Genomic DNA, 19,487 nt, shown 5'->3' with positions numbered 1-19,487 from the left:
GAATCTGCCTGCAATTCAGGAGACATAGGTTCAATTCCTGGGTCAGGAAGATCCCCTGGAGAAGGGAATGGCAAACCACTTCAGTATTCTTGCCTGGAGAATCCCATGGAGGGAGGAGCCTGGTGGGCTACAGTCCTTGGGGTTGCAAAGAGACACGACTGAGTGACTGAACAACAACAACAAGACCAGGGCCGAAACAGAACAGGACCCTATATGGTCCTTGACCCCCCCACCCCCACCATGTCCTCCACCTGCCTTTTGTTTGTGGAAAAACTTTAGCCAAAGAATAAGTTTAATCAGAAAAGTGAGAAAATTCAGTAGCAAAGAAAATCAGTCAAACAGGACAAAACAATGATAGTTTAGTCAGTAAGCAAAGTCAAGGACCTTTAGCTCCTATTCAAGAGCTATAGATAATATTCTGAGTCATGTCCTGTGAGCTGTCTTATAGATACTGAAACCTCCACCAGGTGGAGAAGTTAACTACCTGATAACCAGAGTGTAGATAGGACGTAGGCTGCCACAGTTCAGAGCATTGGCCTCAGGAAATGGGAAAAAACTGACCCTGGAGCTGATGATTAACTCTGCTTAAAACAATCGAGATGATGCTAGTCAGACCACCGATGATCAAAATTTCAAGACGACTGTCAGAACTGACTGTGCTGTTTCTGCATGGAGCCCCCTCCCTCTGTTCCCTCTGTCTATAAAAGCTCTTGGCCCCTATTGTCAGTCGGGAGAAGTCAACCTTTGGACAGATGTCTGCCCTCCCCCTGACCGCCAGTTGTTGGCATTCAAAATAAAGCAAACTTTCCTTTCCACCAACTTGATCTCTTTATTGGTTTTTGGGCAGTGAGCAGCTGGACTCCACTTTCAGCAACAGAATGATCTGCCATGTCATTCACCTTGTATAGGCACATTTCACTAGAACGTGAAGTCAAAAACACAGAACCACAGTATCCCATTTTAATTTTCTTTTAAGTCCTATGTCTATGATGATAAATGCAATGGCTTATTGCAGAAAATCCAAAAATTATGGGGAAGCCATCAACATCATGCACTTAGGCACATGGGCACTGTGGAAACTCATTTTAATGGAAGCAAAATCTGGGAAAACATATATAATTGTCATCAAGCTGTCTTCCTCTCTGCCACCTCAGAAAAAGTTTTTAAAAATTATTTAAGATAATGACTGTTGCTCCATTTGGTTTTTCTTAATAAATTCCCCTTGACTCCACTGGTGCCCTGTAACGTAGGTCATTCTGCAGGTTATTCTAATTTAATGAATAGCTAAGTTTATAGCACATTTATATTACACACAGTGAATGGGATTTGACTGTATTGTCCTTTCTAAAACATTTGCCAACTTGGCATGCTACTTTTTGCTAGAATCATCTCTATACACTCCGTGACTTCCCCTTATCTCTGCCTGGCCATGCTATAGGTTTTTTGGGTTTTTTTTTTTTTCCTAAATAATCTAGTAGTTAAATACCATGTGTGCAATTTCTAATTCCATGTCTGTTATACACCACATGCTCAAAAAATGCTAGTTAGTATTCCCACTATTGACCACAATGTAAGATTTTAATTTAGTAGCACTTCTGCAAATGAGTGATAGAGAAATAAGTAAAACAGACGTAACTTGGCTAGTAGGACCATCATTTATTAGGTATGAAAACTTGTACAAGCAACTACAACTTTATGAACCCCAGATTTCTTATATATAAAGAAAGAATCACAATATCTTATAAATCTCAGAGTGGTGTTACTGGAGTAAAATATATGAAAATGCCTAAAGCAGTACTTAGCACAGTCTGTATCACTTAGTATGTTCTATTCCTTCTTTTCTTTATTTGTCCATCCTTTCTCCCCAGCAGAGTGTCTGCTGAGTTTTGTAAAAGTGGAAGAATTTAACTCTAAGCATCAAAACAATTGAGACTCGTTTTTTTCTCTGTGTGCTAAGTCACTTTAGTCATGTCCAACACTTTGCAACCCTATAGACTGTAGCCCACCAGGTTCCTCTGTCCATGGAATTTTTCAGGGAAGAATACTGGAGTGCATTGCTATTTCCTTCTTCAGTGGATCTTCCCAACCCAGGGATTAAACCTGCATCTCTTATGTCTCCTGAATTGGCAGGCAGGTCCTTTACTACCCAGGAAGCCCTGTAGATAGAGGAAAAAGTCAGGTAAATGGATAGACGAATGTCTGAATGAATGAAAGATTCATGTGCTGGCTGTTTTTATTCCAGATCTGTCCTAGAAATAGACAGATGGGGCAGTCAGGTGAGTGCTAACCTGCATATATCAATTATGTATCGCCTGTGACAAATTAACCCACCATCAGTGGCTTTATGGCTTCCCTGGAGGCTCAGTCAGTAAAGGATCTGCCTACAATGCAAGAGACCCAGGTTTGGTCTGTGAGTTGGGAAGATTGCCTGGAGACAGAAATGGCAAACCAAATCCAGTAGTCTTGCCTGGAGAATTCCATGGACAGATGGGCCTAATGTGCTAAAGTCTGGGGGGTCAAAAGAGTCAGACACAACTTAACAACTAAACCACCACAGTGGTTTTAAACAAGAGTTATTATTTTTTTTCTTTCAATTATGTGTTTATTTCATTAGTATTATCCAATTTTTTCTTTTTATTTTTTTTTAAATTTTATTTTATTTTTAAACTTTACAATATTGTATTAGTTTTGCCAAATATAGAAATGAATCTGCCACAGGTATACATGTGTTCCCCATCCTGAACCCTCCTCCCTCCTCCCTCCCCATACCCTCCCTCTGGGTCGTCCCAGTGCACCGGCCCCAAGCATCCAGCATCGTGCATCGAACCTGGACTGGTGACTGGTTTCATACATGATATTATACATGTTTCAATGCCATTCTCCCAAATCTCCCCACCCTCTCCCTCTCCCACAGAGTCCATAAGACTGATCTATACATCAGTGTCTCTTTTGCAGTCTCATACACAGGGTTATTGTTACCATCTTTCTAAATTCCATATATATGCGTTAGCATACTGTATTGATGTTTTTCTTTCTGGCTTACTTCACTCTGTATAATAGATTCCAGTTTCATCCACCTCATTAGAACTGATTCAAATGTATTCTTTTTAATGGCTGAGTGATACTCCATTGTGTATATGTACCACAGCTTTCTTATCCATTCCTCTGCTGATGGGCATCTAGGTTGCTTCCATGTCCTGGCTATTATAAACAGTGCTGCGATGAACATTGGGGTACACGTGTCTCTTTCCCTTCTGGTTTCCTCAGTGTGTATGCCCAGCAGTGGGATTGCTGGATCATAAGGCAGTTCTATTTCCAGTTTTTTAAGGAATCTCCACACTGTTCTCCATAGTGGCTGTACTAGTTTGGAGTTCCCTTTTCTCCACACCCTCTCCAGCATTGATTGCTTGTAGACTTTTGGATCGCAGCCATTCTGACTGGTGTGAAATGGTACCTCATAGTGGTTTTGATTTGCATTTCTCTGATAATGAGTGATGTTGAGCATCTTTTCATGTGTTTGTTAGCCATCTGTATGTCTTCTTTGGAGAAATGCCTATTTAGTTCTTTGGCCCATTTTTTGATTGGGTCATTTATTTTTCTGGAGTTGAGCTGTAGGAGTTGCTTGCATATTTTTGAGATTAGTTTGTCAGTTGCTTCATTTGCTATTATTTTCTCCCATTCTGAAGGCTGCCTTTTCACCTTGCTAATAGTTTCCTTTGTTGTGCAGAAACTTTTAACTTTAATTAGGTCCCATTTGTTTATTTTTGCTTTTATTTCCAATATTCTTGGAGGTGGGTCATAGAGGATCCTGCTGTGATGTATGTCGGAGAGTGTTTTGCCTATGTTCTCCTCTAGGAGTTTTATAGTTTCATTGAGATCTTTAATCCATTTTGAGTTTATTTTTATGTATGGTGTTAGAAAGTGTTCTAGTTTCATTCTTTTACAAGTGGTTGACCAGTTTTCCCAGCACCACTTGTTAAAGAGATTGTCTTTAATCCATTGTATATTCTTGCCTCCTTTGTCAAAGATAAGGTGTCCATATGTGCGTGGATTTATCTCTGGGCTTTCTATTTTGTTCCATTGATCTATATTTCTGTCTTTGTGCCAGTACCATACTGTCTTGATAACTGTGGCTTTGTAATAGAGCCTGAAGTCAGGCAGGTTGATTCCTCCAGTTCCATTCTTCTTTCTCAAGATAGCTTTGGCTATTCGAGGTTTTTTGTATTTCCATACAAATTGTGAAATTATTTGTTCTAGCTCTGTGAAGAATACTGTTGGTAGCTTGATAGGGATTGCATTGAATCTATAAATTGCTTTGGGTAGTATACTCATTTTCACTATATTGATTCTTCCAATCCATGAACATGGTATATTTCTCCATCTATTAGTGTCCTCTTTGATTTCTTTCACCAGTGTTTTATAGTTTTCTATATATAGGTCTTTAGTTTCTTTAGGTAGATATATTCCTAAGTATTTTATTCTTTCCGTTGCAATGGTGAATGGAATTGTTTCCTTAATTTCTCTTTCAGTTTTCTCATTATTAGTGTATAGGAATGTAAGGGATTTCTGTGTGTTGATTTTATATCCTGCAACTTTACTATAGTCATTGATTAGTTCTAGTAATTTTCTGGTGGAGTCTTTAGGGTTTTCTATGTAGAGGATCATGTCATCTGCAAATAGTGAGAGTTTTACTTCTTCTTTTCCAATTTGGATTCCTTTTATTTCTTTTTCTGCTCTGATTGCTGTGGCCAAAACTTCCAAAACTATGTTGAATAGTAATGGTGACAGTGGGCATCCTTGTCTTGTTCCTGACTTTAGAGGAAATGCTTTCAATTTTTCACCATTGAGGATAATGTTTGCTGTGGGTTTGTCATATATAGCTTTTATTATGTTGAGGTATGTTCCTTCTATGCCTGCTTTCTGGAGAGTTCTTATCATAAATGGATGTTGAATTTTGTCAAAGGCTTTCTCTGCATCTATTGAGATAATCATATGGTTTTTATTTTTCAATTTGTTAATGTGGTGTATTACATTGATTGATTTGCGGATATTGAAGAATCCTTGCATCCCTGGGATAAAGCCCACTTGGTCATGGTGTATGATCTTTTTAATGTGTTGTTGGATTCTGATTGCTAGAATTTTGTTAAGGATTTTTGCATCTATGTTCATCAGTGATATTGGCCTGTAGTTTTCTTTTTTTGTGGGATCTTTGTCAGGTTTTGGTATTAGGGTGATGGTGGCCTCATAGAATGTGTTTGGAAGTTTGCCTTCCTCTGCAATTTTCTGGAAGAGTTTGAGCAGGATAGGTGTTAGTTCTTCTCTAAATTTTTGGTAGAATTCAGCTGTGAAGCCGTCTGGACCTGGGCTTTTGTTTGCTGGAAGATTTTTGATTACAGTTTCAATTTCTGTGCTTGTGATGGGTCTGTTAAGATTTTCTATTTCTTCCTGGTCCAGTTTTGGAAAGTTGAACTTTTCTAAGAATTTGTCCATTTCTTCCACGTTGTCCATTTTATTGGCATATAATTGTTGACAGTAGTCTCTTATGATCCTTTGTATTTCTGTGTTGTCTGTTTTGATCTCTCCATTTTCATCTCTAATTTTATTGATTTGATTTTTCTCCCTTTGTTTCTTGATGAGTCTGGCTAATGGTTTGTCAATTTTATTTATCCTTTCAAAGAACCAGCTTTTGGCATTGTTGATTTTTGCTATGGTCTCTTTTGTTTCTTTTGCATTTATTTCTGCCCTAATTTTTAAGATTTCTTTCCTTCTACTAACCCTGGGGTTCTTCATTTCTTCCTTTTCTAGTTGCTTTAGGTGTAGAGTTAGGTTATTTATTTGACTTTTTTCTTGTTTCTTGAGGTATGCCTATAATGCTATGAACTTTCCCCTTAGGACTGCTTTTAAAGTGTCCCACAGGTTTTGGGTTGTTGTGTTTTCATTTTCATTAGTTTCTATGCAAATTTTGATTTCTTTTTTGATTTCTTCTGTGATTTGTTGGTTATTCAGCAGCGTGTTGTTCAGCCTCCATATGTTGGAATTTTTAATAGTTTTTCTCCTGTAATTGAGATCTAATCTTACTGCATTATGGTCAGAAAATATGCTTGGAATGATTTCTATTTTTTTGAATTTTCCAAGGCTAGATTTATGGCCCAGGATGTGATCTATCCTGGAGAAGGTTCCATGTGAGCTTGAGAAAAAGGTGAAATTCATTGATTTGGGATGAAATGACCTATAGATATCAATTAGGTCTAATTGGTCTATTGTATTGTTTAAAGTTTGTGTGTCCTTGTTAATTTTCTGTTTAGTTGATCTATCCATAGGTGTGAGTGGGGTATTAAAGTCTCCCACTATTATTGTGTTATTGTTAATTTCTCCTTTCATACTTGTTAGCATTTGTCTTACATATTGCGGCGCTCCCGTGTTGGATGCATATATATTTATAATTGTTTATATCTCTTCTTGGATTGATCCTTGGATCATTATGTAGTGACCATCTTTGTCTCTTTTCACAGCCTTTGTTTTAAAGTCTATTTTATCTGATATAAGTATTGCTACTCCTGCTTTCTTTTGGTCCCTATTTGCATGGAAAATCTTTTTCCAGCCCTTCACTTTCAGTCTGTATGTGTCCCCTGTTTTGAGGTGGGTCTCTTGTAGACAACATATGTAGGGGTCTTGTTTTTTTTATCCATTCAGCCAGTCTTTGTCTTTTGGTTGGGGAATTCAACCCATTTACATTTAAGGTAATTACTGATAAGTATGATCCCGTTGCCATTTACTTTATTGTTTTGGGTTCAAATTTATACACTGTTTTTGTGTTTCCTGTCTAGAGAATATCCTTTAGTATTTGTTGGAGAGCTGGTTTGGTGGTGCTGAATTCTCTCAGCTTTTGCTTGTCTGAGAAGCTTTTGATTTCTCCTTCATATTTGAATGAGATCCTTGCTGGGTACAATAATCTGGGCTGTAGGTTATTTTCTTTCATCACTTTAAGTATGTCTTGCCATTCCCTCCTGGCTTGAAGAGTTTCTATTGAAAGATCAGCTGTTATCCTTATGGGAATTCCCTTGTGTGTTATTTGTTGTTTTTCCCTTGCTGCTTTTAATATTTGTTCTTTGTGTTTGATCTTTGTTAATTTGATTAATATGTGTCTTGGGGTGTTTCTCCTTGGGTTTATCCTGTTTGGGACTCTCTGGGTTTCTTGGACTTGGGTGATTATTTCCTTCCCCATTTTAGGGAAGTTTTCAACTATTATCTCTTCAAGTATTTTCTCATGGTCTTTCTTTTTGTCTTCTTCTTCTGGGACCCCTATGATTCGAATGTTGTAGCGTTTAATATTGTCCTGGAGGTCTCTGAGATTGTCCTCATTTCTTTTAATTCGTTTTTCTTTTATCCTCTCTGATTCATTTATTTCTACCATTCTATCTTCTAATTCACTAATCCTATCTTCTGCCTCTGTTATTCTACTATTTGTTGCCGCCAGAGTGTTTTTGATTTCATTTATTGCATTATTCATTATATATTGACTCTCTTTTATTTCTTCTAGGTCCTTGTTAAATCTTTCTTGCATCTTCTCAATCTTTGTCTCCAAGCTATTTATCTGTGATTCCATTTTGATTTCAAGATTTTGGATCAATTTCACTATCATTATTTGGAATTCTTTATCAGGTAGATTCCCTATCTCTTCCTCTTTTGTTTGGTTTGGTGGGCATTTATCCTGTTCTTTTATCTGCTGGGTATTCCTCTGTCTCTTCATCTTGTTTAAATTGCTGAGTTTGGGGTGTCCTTTTTGTATTCTGGCAGTTTGTGGAGTTCTCTTTATTGTGGCGTTTCCTCGCTCTGTGTGGGTTTGTACAGGAGGCTTGTCAAGGTTTCTTGGTTAGGGAAGCTTGTGTCGGTGTTCTGGTGGGTGGAGCTGTACTTCTTCTCTCTGGAGTGCAATGAAATGTCCAGTAATGACTTATGGGATGTCTATGGTTTTGGGGTGACTTTGGGCTGCCTGTATCCTGGAGCTCAGGGTTGTGTTCCTTTGCTGCTGGAGAATTTGCTTGGTGTGTCTTGCCCTGAAACTTGTTTCACACAGAGAGGTTTACAGCGTTATATGGAGAAGAGAAGAGTGAGGAGGGAGTTAGAGGTGACCCGAATGAGATGAGGTGGAATCAATAGAGGAGAGAGTGGGCTATTCAGTAATCTCTTCCTTATGTGCACTCCACAACTGGCCCGCTCAGAGTTGTTCACAGAGTTATACAGAGAAGAGAAGAAGGAGGAAGGTGGCAGAGGTGGCCAGGAGGATAAATGGGGGGAATGAAAAGGAGGGAGACAGATCCAGCCAGTAATCAGTTCCCTAAGTGTTCTCCACCGTGTGGAACACACAGAAATTCACAGAGTTGGGTAGAGTAGAGAGGGGTTAGGGAGGAGACACAGGCGACCTGGTGGAGAAAAAGGAGAGTTCAAAGGGAGAGAGAGCAGTTAAGCCAGTAATCTCGATCCCTAGTGAAAAATGGGTACTGAAGATTGGGTTCTTAAAGGTACAAAATTGGTAACAAATACATAAAAGCAAAAATTAAAAATCTAGAGTAGAGTTTGGAATTTCAAAAATATGATGTTAAAGAAAAGAAGAAGGAAAAGAAAGAGAGAAAAAATGAACAAACAAAAACAAACAAGGTCATGAAAATTATAAAGAAAATATAGGTACAAAATTGATAACTAATACCAAAAAGCAAAAGTTTAAAATCTAGAGTAGAGTTTGGAATTTCAAAAATACAATGTTAAAAAAAGAAGAAGAAAAAGAAAGAGAGAGAGAAAAAAAACAAACACGAACAAACAAAGTCGCATAAATTATAAAAAAAAAAAATACAGGTACAGAATTGATAACAAATACCAAAAAGCATAAATTAAAAATCTAGAGTAGAGTTTGGAATTTCAGATGTACAATGTTATTTAAAAGAAGATGAGAAAGAAACAGAGAAAAAGAAAAAGAAAAAAGAAAAAGGGTCACAGAAATTATAGGAAAAAACAAAAACCAAAAAACTATAGGTACAAAATTGATAACAAATACCAAAAAGCTTAAATTAAAAATCTAGAGTAGAGTTTGGAATTTCAAAAATACAATGTTAAAGAAAAGAAGAAAAAAAAAAGGTCAAAAAATTATAAATATATATATATATATATGAAGTTTGCTTTTAAAAAAATAGGGTCTTCTTTTTTTTTTGCAAAGTAATCAGTTATAAAAGTGGAAATTAAAGGAATAATAGAGGATTTAAAATTTTTTTCTAAAAATTAAAAAAAAAGAAAGAAAGAATGATCGTACAAATAGTAAAAATATATCTAGGACTTTCTCTGGTTTTGTTGTGAGTATTGTGGGTTCAGTTCATTTTTGGCTAGTTCCTTGGTCCGACTTATATTTCTCAAGATCTATAGGCCCCTTCCTATGTAGTTGGTAGTAACCACAGGGTTTTAATCTATTGCCTGTAGCTTCCAAGGCGGTTCCCTCTGTTATAGCTTCTTCTGTTTGCTGGTCTCTTCAGTGTCTGGTTTCCGCCCTGACACAAAGGGGATGGTGGGGGACACTTTTTTTTTTTTTTTTTTAGGCTCACTTGTTCAGTCGCGCTGAGGGGAGGTAGGGAGGGATGCTGCAAACAAATAACACTGGTGTGTGCTTGCAGTGCCTCAGCCACACTGGGTCTACCCCCTGTTCACGGCGCGTGTAGCCTCTCTGCCCACGCTGCTCAGGCTCTAGGTTGCTCCGCCGGGAACCATCCGTGGCCAGCCCTGGGCTGCCTGTACTTCCCAGGTCCAAGCCGCTCAGGTTCAGGCACTCAGGTAGTCCTCAGAGGTGCAGACTCTCGGTTGGGCCTGCATTTTGTGCCCTTCCCTGATCCAAGCAGCTCAGGTGATGAGGTGTTTGGCGCACGCGATTGCTGCGACTTATCGCCTCCCCGCCACTCGTTTATCTAGGTGTGCACCGGCACACCTTCTCAGGCAGATGTTGACCATCCAGACCCCAAGAAGTTTTAGTTAGCAAAGAAGCCTGCTTACAGTTTTATAGATTATGTCTCTCTGGGGCTACAATTGTCCCCTTCTGGCTCTGGCTGCCTATCACCGGAGGGGGATGGTCTGCCGCGGGCTATCTCTGTTTAGTCCTTTGTTCCATGCGCGGGCCTGGTGGTGTCATAGGTTAGGGCTGGCTTTTCGCGTGGTAGATATCCCACAGTCTGGTTTGCTAGCCTAAATTATTTCACTCAGATTGCGCTCGGGGTATTCAGGCCAGATTCTTGCGATGCAGACCGCGCAGCACCTCCCTGCCCAGCCCCCGCTTGCTAATGGCGGATGCAGGCGTCTGCGCTGCTTCTCCACTGGGGAGTTACCGTAGGGCTCACAATGTGCGGGTTTTAATTGTTTTTTTTATTTTTCCTCCCTGTTATGTTGCCCTCTGTACTTCCAAGGCTCGGCACAGATTTGGCAGTGAGAAGGTTTCCTGGTGTTTGGAAACTTCTCTCTTTTTAAGACTCCCTTCCTGGGACGGAACTCCGTCCCTCCCTCTTTTGTCCCTTTTTTTGTCTTTTGTACTTTTTCCTACCTCCTTTCGAAGACTTGGGTTGCTTTTCTGGGTGCCTGATGTCCTCTGCCAGCATTCAGAAGTTGTTTTGTGGAATTTACTCAGCATTTAAATGTTCTTTTGATGAATTTGCGGGGGAGAAAGTGTTCTCCCGGTCCTACTCCTCCGCCATCTTAGCTCCTCCCCCTAAACAAGAGTTATTGCACAATTTCTATGGGTCAGTATGCGGGTGTGCCTTAGTGGGTTACTTCTGGTTCAGTGTTTCTTGTGAGCTTGTGGTCAAGCTGTTGGTTTGGGTTGTGGTTGCATCTGAAGGCTCTAATGTGACAGGTGTACCTGCTGTTGAGCATCTCATGTGGCTTTGACCAGCTTGTCCCCTGCTGTGTGAACCTTTGAACAAGACTTCTCATGACTGACTTTACATGGGAAGTGGTCCAAGAGAATAAGAATATACTGAATAGCTTAAAATAAAGGAAATTTATTCTCTCATGGTTTCAGGGGCCAGAAATCCAACATCAAAGTGTTGGTGAGTCAAGCTTCCACTAAAGGCTCTGGGGAAGACTCCTTCCTGGCTTCTTTAGGTGTCTGGAGGCTCCTGGAGATTCTGTGCATCCCTTAGCTTGTAAATGCCTCCCTCCAAAGTCTGCCGTCGTCTTCACATGGCCTTCTTCCTGTGTCTCTGTGTCTGAAAGATTTTCTCCTTAGAAGGACACTAGGTGTTGGATTAGGACCACCCTAATTCAGTAAGTTCCCATCCTGACTTGGTTACATTGACCAGGACCCATTTCCAGGCTTCAGGACTGCTGTCTTCAGTATGTATCCTGGAAAGACACAGCATAACCCATAAGAGGAGTAATAGAGGCAGTCAGGTGCATAGAAGCTTCCAGGGGCTTTCCCAGAATCACCTACAGGTATCAAATTGTGACAGAAGATTCCATGACTATTAATGTGATTATTTATTCTTCATGAGTCTGCCTCCTATGAAAGAGACCAAGGGAGGAAGTAAAGATGACAATAGGCCATACAATGGGGTTCAGAAGAGGACAAGTGTCTTGCCAGGGTGCTTCCCGTCTGTGTCAGTCACTTGGGAAAGGAAAGGGGCCAGGGTATCCTACACCTCATTTGGATCTACAGGGATCAACCAACCAATCTGTGACACACTCTTAGCTCTCCTTTGATAATAAAGCAATACATTCATGTGCGTGTGTGCAAAGTCACTCAGTCATGTCTGACTCTCTGCTATCCTAAGGGCTATAGCCCGCATGGCTCCTCTGTCCATGGTTATTCTCAAGGCAAGAATACTGGAGTGGGTTGTCATGCCCTCCTCCAGGGGATCTTCTCGACCCAGGGATTGAACCTTCATCTCTTATGTCTTCTGCACTGGCAGGTGGGTTCTTTACCACTAGCACCACCTAGGAAGCTCACAAACACTCATACATCCCCATAATAAGGGAAAGTAAATAGGAAAAAAAATCATGACACAGGTGAGGAAATGTGATTCAAAGGACGAGGATCCTATGAAAACTCATAGTAAGAAATTTCCTGAAATAGACTTGATCTAAGAAATGGGAAAGTTTAGAAAATTGCTATTTAGTCCTCCTACCAAGAAAATTAAGGAGCACTCATATTAAGGGTGGTAAAATCTGAGATCAGAGGAATTCAGATACAAATTTTAAAAACAGGAATTCTGCACTAAAAGTATTAGAAAAATACTTCTTCGAGGAATAAGGCTGAGGATTTAAAGGGCTGGAAGGAACTTAAAGGAAAGTTTAATAAGACAAAGAGAGAGAAAATAAGAGAAAAGATGAAGGCAGTCCTATAAATGCAGTTTAATGTTTATAGCACTCTCAAATTAATACAGAAAACCTTTTTCAAGTAAAATGCAGAGCACCAAAGCTTGCAAAGTACTGATTAGAGTAATAAGTTAGTAATAATTTCCAGTCTGAGAATTTTAACAGTATGGACCAAGATGATAGTGATGAAATAAGAATCTCTTCTGAAGAGACCAAAAATAAACAAGAACCATTTATTCAGCCATACTCTATTTATTAGTAGATGTCCATTCATTTCAGAACTGCCACAAACCCACCAGTCCACAAACAATCACACATATTAGAAACAACATCACAGAACTGAAAGGAAACAACATATCATCTGTTCTTCCATCAGAGGCACCCCAGTTTTTGCTAGTATGTTTCCTTCTCAGATTTCTTTGCAGTTCATATCTCTGGTCCAGCTCAGAGCCCTTGAAAAGTGAAAGATTAATTTTCATAAAGTCAGATTAACCTTCAGCATGGCGGGAAAAATGACCTCTGGCTAGGTGACCTGTGTAAATGGGAAGAAAATATTGAACTATTTCAAGCAATTAAAAAATCCATTCTTAAAACCCCCACAGTGCAAAATCTAGGAGTCAAGCAAGTGGAATCCAATGTCTGAAAACCAGTTAGCAGGCATTAAATGGAAATTTGAGCAGAGAACCACCTATGTCTGGATAAAATTACACTTAAATCTCCTCTAAGAAACTCAGAACTTTCAAGTATGTAGGAGATTTCATAATACTCCAGTGTCTGAAAGTGTTCATGTCAAAAGTTGAAAAGTTTTTATGCTGCATCTTAAAATATGACTATTTAGTCTATCATCGGGGGAAGCAAAGAATGGCTAACTGTTATCTTTGGAGTCAGATATCATCTCTAAAAGAATTTGATTATTATTTTTATCCTTCAGTCACCAGTATGATAAAGCCTTACAGCCACCCTTCTTTGATTTAGGATTTATGGATCATAATACCTTCTTTAGGACAAATAGAAAATATTTTTGAAAATTAACCCTGCATTTTTTTTATTGGTATTAAGTCTTTATTTAAAACATGGGTTTATTCTTTTTTGTCTTCTTCAGCCTCTATAGATAAGTCTGGATGGTGGACTAGGAGACAAGGTGGAAAGATAGTCTTTAGAGCTGAGTCCATGGGAACACAGGAGGTGTGTGAAATTGGAAATCTGTGCCAAGAAGTGTGTACTTTTGCAGTGGACTCAGAAGAAATCTGTTATTTCTGGTCTTATTGGGAATTGAGAGCTGGGCTGCCTCTGGGGTCTGAAACTAACTTAACCTAGCAGGAGCTTGAAAAAGGAGAGCTTTGAAAAAAAAAGATGGGGATTGAAACTGTTAGTGAGAGTTAATTACAACAGTCACCATCCTATTATGCCACGTAGACTGGAAGAAAAGAAAACTGAAGTTGCAGCTTAAGAATATTAAAGAGAAGCTAAGATGCACCTATAGGAAAGCTGCAGGGGAGAGAGCCAGTCAAGGTCAAGACAAGTGAGGTCTTCAAGAAGGAAGATCCATTGAGACTTGTTGTTGTTTAGTCACTAAGTCATGTCCGACTCTGCAATCCCATGAACTGCTGCACACCAGGCTTCCTTGTACATCACTACCTAATGCCCAAGAAATATTTGTTGTTTTGTTATTACTGAATTATGACTCAATTCCAACCCAATTCATGTGCATAAGCATATTTCTTTTTTTTTTTCTGTAAACTTTTTTTCTCTCAAATGTACCCATGAGATTGAACTCTACAGCAAAGGTTTGAGACTCTGTCATAACATGGATTAGAAGCATAAAAAGGGCCCTGCATCACATAGTTCTCCTGGACCTCCCTTCCAAAACTGGGAGCAATTTCATTGTTTCTTTGGGACAATATTATAGCAGTTTTATCGAAGGACAAAAGCCCATTTTTCTAAGAGTGAAGTTTCTACTCTGAAGTAAATTGGGGTTTCCACAAAGCTACTTTTGAAATATGTTCCTGTGAGCATATGATTGTGAGCCCACTGAGCCCTGCAAAACAGAAAGAGAGACACAACACTGAATTCTTGCCTTGTCAGCAGTTAACGACTATCAGCAGCAAACCCCATGGCTGCAATTGGTTGAGCCTTTCTTGGTTTTCCAGAAGTTGCTACTTGGAGCCAGGAGCAGAATGCCTCAAAGGCAGACAGAAGCCTGTTTCCCAGATGATCAGAGTCATTATCTGCAGAGCAGTTTGACAGCAGCTGCAGCAGTAGCAGCTGGAACCCAGGGGCCAGGCTGATGCAGAGATAGAAGCAGGAGCAGCTGGATCAAAAAGCAAACCCTAGGGTGTCTCCCCTTCATGACAGCATCCGACACAAAGCAAGGCCAAGCCAACTGGCTGGACCAAGGTCCAAAGTTACTCTTTGTAAAAAAGACAAGAATTGTCCCATGCAGTGCTCTGAAGACAGCCAACGTCATGCAAGATACTTAGAAATACAGTCCCTAAATGCCTTTGGTAATCGTGGATTGCAAAATATTAAGAGAAAGTTATAAACAGGGAAAGGGCTTCCCTGGTGGCTCAATGGTAAAGAATCCAGCTGCAGGACAGGAGATGTGGGTTTGATCACTGGGTCAGGAAGATCCCCTAGAGAAGGGAATGGCAACCCACTCTAGTATTCTTGCCTGGAGAATTCCATGGACAGAGGAATCTGGCGGGCCACAGTCCATGAGGTCACAGAGAGTCAGGCACACTTAGTGACTGCACACACACACACACACACACACACATAATAGGGGAAGGATATCAACTTGATAGCCTTGCAGATAGAGCAAGAGATAAAGACAAACACATCAGTCTTCTTCTCATCTGGCCCAAGCACAGAAATGCTTCCTGGCTGTAACTTTTAGCTGCTAATCCAGAGCTGAAACCTACTTCTAACTCAGCTGCTGCCCCCAGTCTTCCAGGAGACACTGTACAAAGGACTCTCTGGCCCCCAGTTCACACCATCCCCCCTAACACTGTGAACTGCCTGTCCATGAGAGATTTTGGGGACCACAGTGGTTAGTGTGAGGAACACAGATACTAAGATGATGAGAAAGTCATGTGACAGGAGTCCAGAGGGGACAAGGAGGCCCAGCACAGGGCGATGCTGCTGACAAGGAACATTATCCTTGGTTTTAGTTTCCTTTTTCATGGAGTTATTTTCTGGTCCCTTGATGGGTGTCTGTCCACCTTTACCTTTTCAATGTTTGAGTCCTGATTTAAAAAGTGAGTTAACATTTTTACCTTCCTGGTGATAGCCAACAGCATGTCTCTAAGACCCAAATCCTTCCTGCTTCCCTAAGAGTTGTCCAAAGAAGCTCTGTATGGATGGAGAGGTTGAGAGGACAAAAGGACGGAGAAAGGACCTTACACTGAAAGCAGCTGACCCCCAGGGCACAGGATTTGGGATAAAAGAAGAGGCTGCCCTTGGGTGGTGGTTTCCTGGGAATAATAATGATATAAGAAACAAGTGCAATATTTGAGTTTTTTCTTCAAACACTTGGTTAGGAAGACCCATTTCCACTTATCACCTTATTTTTAAAGCTTGTTGAGACAAGGCAAAAAAAGCAGAAAACTGAGTCAATAATCGTGCTCTTTAAAACTGCCAACATGCAGCCTGGATGGGAGGGGAGTTTGGGGGAGAATGGATACATGTATACGTATGGCTGAGTCCCCTCACTGTTCACCTGAAACTATCACAACATTGTTAATCGGCATACCCCAATGCAAAATAAAAAGTTAGAAATACAAAATAAAATCTCCATGGTTGATTGACTGCTGTAGTCACAAGAAACCATTATTTTTGGTGCTTTTATGGATTTCTTTCAACACAGTGGTTATCACTTTTAACTTTTGCAGTTGTTTTTCAGTCGCTAAATTGTGTCTGACTCTTTGCAACCCCTTGGACTACAGCACACCAGGCTGCCCTTTCCTTCACTATCTCCCAGAGTTTACTCAAATTCACATCCACTGAGTCAATGATGCCATCCAATGATGCTATGCCAGTCAGTATCGCCCCCTTCTCCTCCTCCTGCCCTCAATCTTTCCCAGCATCAGGGTCTTTTCCAATGAAACAGCTCTTCTGCATCAGATTGCCAAAGTATTGGAGTTTCAGCTTCAGCATCACTCCTTCCAGTGAATATTCAAGGTTGATTTCCTCGAGGATTGACTGGTTTGATCTCCTTGCAGTGCAAGGGAATCTCAAGAGTCTTCTCCAGCACCACAACTCAAAAGCATCAATTCTTCAGCTGTGAGCCTTCTTTATGAGTATTTCAGTAAGAGAAGTGAATTAAGCTAATTAATTCCATTTGAATTTAACCAGTTTACACTCCTAGGTTCATCCCCACAAATGTTCATCTAACTTGTTTTATGTTTCTTCCTCCAGATGGAATGGTCAGCTCAGCTGTCCTTCACCTCCCCTTGTATTTACCTCACTCTGTTTCTAACCATGCTTTTCCCAAGACTTGAATTCTCTTCCCTGTTTATGTAAATTATACTCATAACTGTTCTAGCCTGGAGCAAACACTGTTCTCTTTTAAGTTTGCCAAGTTTATTATCTATAGTCAATATTATCTTGTTGGCATTTAATCATATTTTCATTCATTATAGCTCTTGCATTGTTATTTAACTTTTTCACATTCTGTGAACTCTGACTACAGAAATCATATGTTCTATTTCTTTGCTTTCCCCCAAAGGCTACAGTGCAGCATGGAGAGCATACAGAATATATATTGTTCAATGACTGCTCACTGTCTTGCCTCTGCAAATTATATTTCAATGCTGGAAGAGTGGAAGCATTTAAGCAGACTATTAATCTTAGGGAATCAATATAATTGTATAAAATAGAAAAATTATAAGCAGACTCTTGAATATCTCTAGAAATTTGAAATGTTCAGTTTCTTCAGAAGCCTGGAACATGATGCTTTTCTCCAGTATGTTTACATATTTGGTGATCATGAATGTATACGGTACAAGATTTGTCCACAGGAAAAAGATTCTTTCGTCTATAGGACAGCAACTGTCTTATAAAAATAAATAAAAAATTAAAATATCATCTCCTGAAGCGAAGCCACTGTCTGACTTAGAGCTTGGTTGGTCTCAACCCCACAGCAAAGGGAGGTTGTTTCCAGTGATTTTCACACCTACCTCACATTATTCTTTTCTTTCACTGTCCCTTCTCCCTTAAAGATTGTCTCTATTCTAGAATTTCCTGTAGTTGTTTCCAACTTTGATAATCCTTTTACTCAAAATCCCTGTGAAGCCTCTGTTTATGTAGCCTCTGCTAATAACACTTGGAGCTATTTTAGATTTCCTGTGCTTTTATTCAGAATTTTAACCAAACAAATTCACCAAAGTGTTTGAATTAAAAAAAAAAGAAAAACTATGCCTCCAAAAGAGGAAAGAGGACATTTGGATCATGTGGCCACCACCTGGAGACCTTCTAGAACACCAGGTTCTATGCCCACCTGCTCCTGAAAGAGAAGCACCATGTGTTATATCTGGCAACGCCAGCTCTACAAGTTTGCTCTAAAGAAACAGTTTGAAAATGAGGCAAGTATTCACATATTTGAATGCTTATTTTAAAATAGTGTATATTAAGGGGCTTCCCTGGTGGTCCAGTGGCTAAGACTCCATGCTTCTAATGCTGGGGGCCTGGGTTCAATTCCTGGTGAGGGAACTAAGATTCTACATGCCACAACTAAAGATCCCTCATGCTGCAAATAAGACCTGGTGCAGCCAAACAAATAAATATTTTATAAAGCAAATGCATAACAATAGCTTATATTAGTGAACAAAAGAGGAAACAACTTAAATACTACAGATAGGGCCTTAGTCAAATTCATGCCAATCTATTCATTCAGTGAATCAAGTGGAGTGTTGTATAGTCTTCAACATTGACATTGCAGAAAAATGTATGAAACCATAGACAATTACTCTTGAGAAGGGGTTAAATACAGAAAGGCAGCTGGATGGGAGAGGACTGGGGGAGAATGGGTACACGTCTATGTATGGCTGAGTTCCTTTGCTGTTCATCTGAAACTACCACATTGCTGATCGGCTATACTCTAATATGAAGCAAAAAGTTTAAGAAAAAAAAAAAGAAGATGATCAAAACCTCTACCCTTATGCTGTTGCTGCTAAGTCGATTCAGTCGTGTCTGACTCTGTGCGACCCCATAGACAGCAGCCCACCAGGCTCCCCCGTCCCTGGGATTCTCCAGGCAAGAACACTGGAGTGGGTTGCCATTTCCTTCTCCAATGCATGAAAGTGAAAAGTGAAAGTGAAGTCGCTCAGTCATATCCGACTCCTAGCAACCCCATGGACTGCAGCCTACCAGGCCCCTCCATCCATGGGATTTTCCAGATACTAATATTTAAAAACAAGTGCTAAAGAACTGGAAGAAAATCAACCAAATTATTAGGTGTCATAATCTTTTGGTGGTTAGTTATAGGTTAATTTGATACTCAATTTTTACATTGTATGCATTCATTTTATTTTTTATAATAAGCATGTTTTACATTTATGAGTTTCCCAGGTGGCTCTAGTGGTAAAGAACCCACCTGCCAAGGCGGGAGATGTAAGAGATGCTGGTTCGATCCCTGGGTCAAGTAGATGCCCTTGAGAAGGGCATGGCAACCCACTTGAGTATTCTTGAAGAGAATCTCATGGATAGAGGAGCCTGGTGGGCTACAGTCCATGGGGTCGCAAAACGTTGGGCATGACTGAAGTGACTTAGCACATAAGCATGCATTACACTTATAGTCAAAGGAAAAAATATTTAGGAGAGAAGATGATGAGTCAAGTTCTGGTGCTTCCCTGATGAGTCATTGTTACAAGGTATAGCTTCTCTGTGTCCCCATCTCGTGCTGAGGGAGGGGCATGGGACCTCTGTGTCTACAGCTGCTCATCTTTCACAAAGGACAGACTCACTTCCCGGGAAAGAACAGCCTTTTCCAGGTGCAGACTTGCCTTTTACAGCTTTTCTAAAAACTCTCTCAAGCAGCAGAAATAACCTCTAACTGCTGATGAAGTACAAGGGTCTGTACTTAAAAGAACGCCTGACAATTAACAACAAGGAAAGGCAGCTTTTCTGCAAGGATGTCCAGAGGG

This window comes from Bos indicus x Bos taurus, chromosome 11, assembly GCF_003369695.1.
Source record: "Bos indicus x Bos taurus breed Angus x Brahman F1 hybrid chromosome 11, Bos_hybrid_MaternalHap_v2.0, whole genome shotgun sequence".
NCBI classification, from domain to species: Eukaryota; Metazoa; Chordata; class Mammalia; order Artiodactyla; family Bovidae; genus Bos; species Bos indicus x Bos taurus.
Note: the sequence above shows the minus strand (reverse complement) of the source record.